Below are 6221 nucleotides of genomic sequence, written 5' to 3'. Positions count from 1 at the left end.
ACAGAGGAGGGGTATCACACATCCCTTGGTCAGGGCTACAGACGTGGCTGTGTTCTCTGGGATGCAAGTTCTTTCTCATATCCGCGCGGTTAGTAACTGTGTCTGTCTGTCCCATGGCAACAGTTTTGATGTCTCACAAGCACATGGTAAGTGTGTGGCATTATGGTTTACATCAAAAATGTCTCCCCGCAAAATCTCATGTGTTCAGAGAAACTGGAAAGGTGACCAGACCCTGAGGATACTGTACGCATCTGTGGATTATTCCATGGATGAGTTCACAGCTGAACGTGCTGTTAGGAAGTGGGGTCTGGTTGTAGGCTGCGGGTCACCAGGGATGCGACATGGAAGGTGCCTCTCTCCTGGCTCTTCACTTCTTTCTGGCTGCCATGGGCTTCCACTGTCTCATTTCTACCCAGGAGCCAGCCAGCTATGGACTGAACACTCTAAGTCTGTAAACCAAATAAATCTCTCCTCTTCCAAGTGCGGGTGACTGCATTTTGTCCCAGCAACAGGAGAGCCAAGCAATATATTTGGTAAATATGTTTGGGTCATTGAAGAAATTATATCAGAGGTAAGTCTCATCTAACTGTGTTTGGTAAATAGGTAAGATTTCCAAGGTCCAACAATATCTGTTGCTATGCAGACAAAGCTAGACAAAGGCGACAAAGGGATACATTTAGAATTTTCTTTAAAAGGGTAACAATTCTTTTAGGCTATGATTTCCCCCTCTGACTGATTCAGTATAGGAAAATGTTTCTCCCCCGACAACACGACTGAAACCACAAACCGAGCTCTGCGTGGTCAGCTGGGCAGCTTGGTGACCTGTGCCTGGGATTCTGAGGAGAGCTGGATAACCCAGTTTCTTCCCTCACAAGATCAGACGTTGCCCTCTTATACTTTGGAATGAACACAAGGAAAAGCAGCTACATGCTATATTTAAATAGAATGCATTTATTATTTTCTCCTACTGTTTTTCCTTGAGGAAGTTTACTCTTGAATAGTTTTCTTTTTCTCTGAATGTGTTTGTGTATGTTTGTGTGTCAGTGCCTGTGTTAGTTTTGAAAACATTTTCAAGTTCAATTGTAATGAAGTAGAGCATATTTAGAACCATTCTGGAAAACAGCCCCTCCAAAAAGCTTTGGAAAATTTCATCTTTATTAACGTAGGATTTCTCCGTCGCTCAGCCTTTGTCTTCCCCTGTGCTGCGTTCCACTGTCTAGTCTTTCTCATTCTCATTCTTCCATGATCTTCACAGGCATAAGCAGTGAGAAAGTGGTAGAGGGCTCACTCCTGAAACTGAAAACAGGAGGAAGAAAACAGCAGGTGAGGAAGGGGTGCACTCACTGTATCAGGGCACCTCAGTCACAGGATCTCATTTCGGACTCACAGAGGACTTGTTCCATAAGCGAGCTTCATCTCCCTCTGTCTTCTTGGCTGAAAGTCGGAGGTTCACAGTAGGACACATTTGGCCCATGGTTAAATGGTGGGTCGGCATTGGAGTTGTAATTGAAGGGTTTTTTTTCTGAACCCGTTATTCTCAGCTCATTTGTAAAGAAAGAAAATAAAATATGCAGAATGAAAAATGAGGTAAACTTCTCAGCTCACTGTACAATGGAAAAATGGACTTAGAAGGAAAATATTCACACTTTATTTAAGTTGCGTGGATTCTTTGAGTCAAAAAATGGATAGGGTTGGGCCTGGGATTTAGCTTAGTGGTTCTGCCACCTGCCTTGCAAGTGCAAGTTTCCGAGTTTGGTCCTGAGTTTGGGCCATAAATCTACTTTGTGCTTTAGAAAGAAATAGAGGAAAAAAAGAAAGAGCTCAATAAAGAAGATCAATTTATAATCCACAATTACAACACCCATCCAGTGAGTCATCACGGAATGTGTTTATCCAGCCTGTCATGGCCGTTCAGACTTCAGATTTTCCAAATGAGTTTTTTTTTTTCCCCCATTTACTTGCTTTCAATGCAAAACCTCTCAGAACACTCCTTGGCCACCTGAAAATCCATGATGACACAGGGTTTTCTGGAGTTGCTAGCAATTCTGCTGTAACCAAGGGCCTCTCCTGGCTGTGTCTTGGCTTCCTGCATCTGTTTGCTGTTCATTTTCGGAATCTGCAAGCGCTGAGTTTGCATAATCTCAGCCCTTCCTGTGCCCAGAGGCCAGATGGGAAAAAAAGTATGTGGAGAATTGGGGAATTGGCAGCCAAACTGAAGGAGAAAATTGTGGCAATCATCGGAAAGTACGTGTGAGGATGTGTTATCACCCAGAATGGAAGGTAAATGTCTTCGAATTTCTGATTCGTTTGGACTGTGAAACCTGGATAAGATTCCGATCTTTTCCTGCTCACACATAAATCACTGAGTTCCACCTTTGCAAGGATGTATGTGTCAATGAAGCCCTCATTTAAAAATAAATACCGCTTCTCACAGAAGCCTGGATTCATTCTCTGGGGAGTTGTAGTCATGGCAATGACACTTCAGGACGAAAATCAACATTCCTCTCTGAGAAGCTGGTCACTGTGTGGTTTACAGAAATACACACATTTTGCCTACTGAGTACGTAAATCACTAAATTAGTGCTCTTGGGCATCATTGTCTACAATTCTTAACATTTTTTCAAAAATATGTGATTTTTTTCACCTGATCATGAAGGCTGCTATTTGATTAATTTATCAGATACTGAATTTAAGACTCACTGTTTTATTTGACCAAAACTTTCCTAATGTAGGTTATGAATTTATTGTCAAGTCCTATTTATGGGTCTTTAATTTATGGCTTTTTTCTTTTTTATCTGTAAATGAGTTTTAACAAACTATTTAAAATAATGGGTAAAAATCCCATTTTTAGATCAGTTCTTAGGTTGGTTATTTTTTAATGTTTGTGTGTTTTTTTCTGGTTGTAAAGACTTACAATAGAAATTTAGAGACTACTGTAAGAAATGAAAGAGAATATAAATCCGCGTAATGCAAAACTTACAGAGCCTACAGATGTTATGTAATGTATTCTTATATACGTCAAAAAGCTTGCAAAAGGTACTGATTTATGCATCCCATTTTCCACAGTTAATGTGTCTTATGCATTTTTCCTGTCAATGGTAGTTGTTAAAAATCTTCATTTTTTAATAACTCAACACTACTTCATAATCTAGAGGTTATATAAAAATCATTCTATACTTAAACATTTAAGTCTGAGTTATGGAACACCACTTAGCAGAGATTTGCAGTTCCGTGACATTTTAAGATTGTTTCTTGACTTACGTATGTCTGTATGTATATTTTTTCACGACATGTAGTATTCACACTCCTTTTGGAAATTAGTACATAGGCATATTCTATCTTAGTCATTGTGATCCCCTTCCCCTCTACTCCCTACTTGTTTCTCTCTCCCTTCCCAATCTCCAAAAATTCTGCCTCCCTGTTTCCTACTATCTCTTCTTTATTTTATTCTTGTAGCTGTGCTTTGTGTTTCTTGTATAAGGGAAACCATGTTATAATTTACTTTCTGTTTCTGAATTATTTTACCTATCATTATGGGCTCAAAATTCATCCTTTTTTTTAATCACATGATTTCATTCATGTTCATAGCTGAGTAAAATTCTATTGTGTGCATATACCCAGTTTTTAAATCCATTTGTGTGTTAATGGGCATCTACACCGTTTCCAGAGCTTAGCTATTGTGAATCGTACCACTATAAACATGAGCATGTACATGTCACTATAGGATAATGACTTTTTTGAGTATATACCTATGTGAGGCATAGCTGGATCAAGTGGAACTTTTCTTTTCAAATGGAATTGTTACATTTACTTTTTTGAAGAATTTCCATATTGGTTGTACTAGTTTATATTTTCACCAACGACACAGAAGAGGAAAACTTTTCTCACACAACCTCACCAGCAGTTTTTTTACGTGTTCTTGAGCATAATCATTGACTGGAGGGAGATGGAATCTCAGTGCTGTTTTGATTTGCAATTCCCACATGGCTAAGAATATTGAGCTTTTTAAAATGTACTTATTAGCCATTTGTACTTCTTTGGAGAAATGTCTATTCACAAGATTTATTTTTTAAAAGAAAGATGACAATAGTTTATTATTCTGGAAGTTTCCATAATTCTTCATGTTCTAAAGGAATACAGCAGAATTATGGACAGTTTTTTGTCTTATGCTTTCTGGAACTTTATTACATCTTATCTTTAATGCAAGATATTTAGATCTTTGCTTACTAATAACTAAAATCTATCAACACCTGGGACGTGAAACTGTAACCAGTTGTCTCTCCCTCTGAGTTCTTGTTCTGAAGATGACAAAGTGTGATGTCTGGAGAATGAACCAAGTGTGGTTCATTAGAATGAAGATAGCAGAGCTCTTCTTAACCAAGAGGGGCTCCAACAGAGGACACAGAGGAGGCACTCACGATCAGGTTTTACACGTACTTTGTTGGACCATTTGGTGGGTGCACAAACGTGAGACGTTGAATGTAGCTGTTCATTTAGGCTAGGCCTCTGACTCCCCTTGTACCCCAACCTTCAGGGCTTATCTCAATTTCCTCAGGCCCTTGTCCTTTGAAATACTGTGCTTGGCCTTCGTAGTGAGGCCAATGATGTTAGGAGAACAGCTGCCCCTTCCCAGCCTCCTGCAGCAGACCTCAGGGAGCCCCTCTCCTGTGTCTTCCCCAGGCTTGTCTCAGTTTACTCGGCTCCCTGTCCTAGCTGCCTATTGTTCACATGGCTTTATTTAAAAATATTACAATTGTAAATATGATAATGATGTTAGGATGTCTGAGGTAAGCTTTAATATTCAATCTGTTTAAAATCCTGAGACCACTGCACTGCGTGCTAGATTCCCTACAGTCCCACGACATAGTTCATTTCATTAATACCTTTTGATTCCTTTGTTTAATTATCTCCCCATAGAAATTTATTTGAATACATTCTTCTGGGGAATTAAAACAAAAGGCAATTCTTTTTACTCCTACCAAGTCCTTCTGTTTTGTGAACTGGATCCAAAGCAGGGAGACCCATGCATTTTCTGTAAGCTGTCGTAGCTGGATGCCCGGCAAAAACAGAAAAGTCAGCGAGAAGCGTTGCTGTGCTCCCTCTCCTTCCTCTTCGGTCTCTCTGCTCTTTGGAAGCAGGGAAGAGCTACTCTGTGACTACAGAGTCTTTTGTACATACACAGTTGGCCTGTGAAAGGCCTTTTCTATTTGTGTCAATTGAACTGTGAGACATAAAAACATAAAACCTGTACAGGTCAGTAGGGAATCATGTGATGCTGCTGAAACAACTGAAAATATTCATCCCAAATAACTGACACAAAAAGTAATAAAGAGAATTTTGTGTAGAAGAAAAGCAATACCTTATGACATGCATCATTCTATGCATATGAAATTGTACATTCCCAGGATAATATTGATTCTCCTGATGTCATTGTGCATAAGGTAAAGGTGGGTTGAGAACAAAACAAAATGTCTTATTCGCTTCCCGCCAACTGCAACAAGACACCTGAAACCCACAATTTAACAGGAAGACAGGCTCGTTTTAGCTCAGAGAGCATAACAGCCGCATGCTGTGATGCGATTACCCTCCAGACACTTATGTGTTCGGCGAGTAGTTTAGATCTAAATCATAGAAGTGGAGAAAGTCACAGAATCCCAGTTAAGCAGCGAACTTCTTCCCGGGCAGCAGCTCAGCAGAGCTTCCTGCTTCTGCTCAACTGTGGCTCTGGACTCACCGACCAGTCTTTCCCAGTCCTCTCCTCACTTGTTTTCAGCATCTGTGGTTTTGATTTCAGCAACAGAAAAGGGAATTTCTGCAGTGAGTACGATTTAATATCTGATCTATTTTAGACCACTAACCTCTGGTGTGGAATATACTAAGGGCTCCACCACTGGACTGTGCTCCACTGATCACGGCTCTGTTATCTTGAAGCCTTGTTAGTATCACTAAGCACTTAGGAAGAAAAAAAACTCTTTTCAAAGATAAGAGGCGTTTGTCTTCTTTTCTGCTACACATGACATCATGTGATAGAGAAGACAAAAAAGGAAGGTATCGTGTATAATGAGAGCACCAGAGCAAGAGGCTGGAAATTCCATGTTCGGCTTGGTCACACATTGGATGTCCTTTGAGGGTTTTTCAAAGGAGTCATCTGAAAAATGGATTGTCCTTGGCTGATCAGTTGACGCTGATCTGTTTTTGTTGAGTCTGGGAATAGAGCGCTC

General features: G+C 40.0%; 1 long non-coding RNA gene across 1 annotated transcript in view; it reads left to right on the top strand.

The window, feature by feature from the left end:
• Positions 1-2161: 2161 nt before the first annotated feature.
• Positions 2162-6221, top strand: part of LOC117284622 — a 103617-nt gene continuing 99557 nt past the window's right edge. The window contains exon 1 of the long non-coding RNA XR_004515716.1: positions 2162-2280. This is a non-coding gene — a long non-coding RNA (uncharacterized LOC117284622). The remainder of the gene's footprint in view (positions 2281-6221) is intronic.

This window comes from Fukomys damarensis, unplaced genomic scaffold, assembly GCF_012274545.1.
Source record: "Fukomys damarensis isolate Sample0158 unplaced genomic scaffold, DMR_v1.0_HiC HiC_scaffold_38, whole genome shotgun sequence".
Lineage (NCBI taxonomy): Eukaryota > Metazoa > Chordata > Mammalia > Rodentia > Bathyergidae > Fukomys > Fukomys damarensis.
This window is presented reverse-complemented; position numbering and strand designations above follow the sequence as displayed.